Source organism: Lactuca sativa, chromosome 4, assembly GCF_002870075.4.
Source record: "Lactuca sativa cultivar Salinas chromosome 4, Lsat_Salinas_v11, whole genome shotgun sequence".
Lineage (NCBI taxonomy): Eukaryota > Viridiplantae > Streptophyta > Magnoliopsida > Asterales > Asteraceae > Lactuca > Lactuca sativa.
In genome coordinates this window covers 331,187,210-331,190,183 of record NC_056626.2, presented here as the reverse complement: position 1 = coordinate 331,190,183, position 2,974 = coordinate 331,187,210, and positions in this window count along the sequence as shown.

Below are 2,974 nucleotides of genomic sequence, written 5' to 3'. Positions count from 1 at the left end.
CTTATTGTAAATGTGAGAATCCCCAATTCTTATCATTTACCAAAAAACTGTTAGATTTTAAACTTTTATGCAATGTTCCTCTTGTAATGATTATGCACAAAGTCACCAAAACCTTGTCACCAGTCATTACAGAGTATTCCAAAGAAGGTCAACTTCTATGGAACGGAAGTCTCATATTCAAAGTACATTGCTTTGAACATCCTTCTTGCATTAAGGTTTTCTAATCTTACATAGATTGACTAACTTCCACCTATGGAGACATTTCCATAGTCCCATTTTGACTATCACTTCCGAACAAGAGTTACTTCTTTTTAGAATATGTCAATATGGTCCTTTTCGAGAACTTACATCATACTTCCAACTGTCCCTGAGCAACCAATCTTTGGCGAACCTCAGATTTGTCCTCGACAATTGCTTAATCACTTTAGTCATATCCAGTTCTAGACTTTTCCCTTCTCAATGCCTTAAGCATTTGGAAAATTTAGAAAAGATGAATATTATAGCACATGCAATCGATCCTATATCCGAAGCATACGGGACACGATTCATGATGTTTGACATAAAGACATGATACTAGACCAGTCTTTTGCTACAATATTTTTTTATTTGCCATGTTTTCAAAATTTAACTATGAAGAGGGATGCCGTAATCATAATCGAATTTTGAAAATGCAATATATATATATATATATATATATATATATATATATATATATATATATATATATATATATATATATATAGAATTTCTTCAAGTTGAACCATTCCAACATAAAATTCATACATATATATTCTTGACTAAAGATGATTAAAATCTCAATCTATGCTTTAGAATTGAAACGAAGTATCATTTCCTCTCCCTTAATTATAGCAAAACAACTTTTCAACCCCTGCAACTTCACGAATTGAAACTTTGTTTTCTATAATTAACATTGCTAACTTGCAATACTAATCATAATTATCATGCTCCCACTAACATGATGATTATTAGCAAAACACTTATGCTCCCAATAGCTCTGACATATTTCCAGAAATCTACTGGACTTCTGAAATTTAGATTCATACACCCTTTCTTAGATAGCTCACATGTGTGTCTAAGCAATTTCAAGAACTATGAAAAGGGATACCGTAATCATAGTCTTAATTTTTTAGACCTTTGCCATTTCTCACAAGTCCATGTTAGTGTGCCGGTTAACCACACACGCTCCACTAACGACTTTTGAAAATGCAAATAACACAATTGATATCTACGTAAAATCTACTTAGTGAAAGCGTTTCCTCACCATCATTTTCATGAATCGGAGAGAAACCTTATGACACTTAGATTTTATAGTGAATGAGTTCCTATCCATGTGAATTTGTCAAAACCATAATCACAAGATAAGGTTAGTGACAAATTCAGCCTTATATGGATTAAACTTGTTCAATCTTAGTTTCTTGTCACCTTGGTAGCACAAGGCCCACCAATGCTTCCAAGTTGAACTCTGATAACTCACATGCAAATTCAACTTATTTGAAGTAGGTACAGAAATAAGAATTATGTCAACACGATAGGTTGCAAACCTTAAGTCGTGTGCTAGTGATAAATTACAGGTTTTACTCTTGATTAAATCTTGAAACTCTTTCAGGATCTTTAAGGCTCCCACTGTCCCCTTGACATATAAGTTTCCCCAGTCAAGAACCATTCCTTGACAAAACAAATATTCAAGGGATAGTGCGGATTCTTATCAAGACTAACACTTCACACAATTGGTCTTAGTTGGTCTCTGTCTCATCCAAGACATCACAACTTACCAATCTCAAATGTACAAGGGTAGAAACATTCTACACTACATTTGATAAGTGTTTTAAACCTTACTTTATGTCACTCAATGTTACAATCTTGGAGTATGACTCTAATAATTGTTTTGGAACGAAGTATGACGCATCTTCTCGATCTTAACCAATCCAACAATTCATGACCTCTCTTCTTAGCCATAACAATGCACTAAGACGTCCTTAGAGTACGAATGTGTGATATGGTTTCATAATCATTAAGATGATCATGAAATACAATACTAAAGTACTCTCCCATCCTTTCATATTTGAGAAACTTTTATCTTTCTGCCTAATTTGATTATTCTCATTTGTTTTGTCATACATTATAACATTTCCAATGTTACAGAATTATACTTAACCTTATAAGTATAATCATATTTACTAATCTTTAGTAAATCATGACAAATCAATCTTTGTGGTGGACCTTGACCAGCGCACACCCAGTGTACCTAATTCCTTAGTCCTTCAATTGACTCACATATACATGTGATCAAAGAATTAGTCTTAGTTTTCAAAGATGAAAATTCTCATTCATCATACAATACAACTTGTATGATTCCAAGTTTCTGTCCAATTGAAACTTGGGTGATGAAAAACTTTCTTCATTTGGTAAATTCAGACACTACCACAAATGAAAGAATCAAATCCACTTTCCAATATTGCTATTACTGGAAACATATAAGCAACAATTTTCCATAGATGCCATTGTAAGGATATTTTTAAAATAAATAAAATTAAAACCCTTTTTTTCTTTTATTTTAAAACTTTGCGGAAAAACTTATCCTTACAATCCACATGAAAACCTTGTTGTTATCTATTCATAAGTAATATATTATAACTCTTAAGCAACAACTCAAAATTCTGATTACCGAACCATGCGATCGAAACCCACCTTCGCAATCAGAATCAACATATACTTACTTTAAGCTTCCTATTTGATTCTTAAAACATCAGCATGTGATCCATTCACATTATGTAATAAGAATCTCCAAATAGGAACTTAATAGAGTTAGATAGTGGACTTTACCCGAAGTAGAGTCAAATCTCTTGACTTGATCAACCTTATGACCTTTCAGGTGAATAGGGTAGCTTCGCAACCAATGCCCCTTCCTTTGGCAACAAAACACATGGACCCTTTGGTAATGACACATGGGACT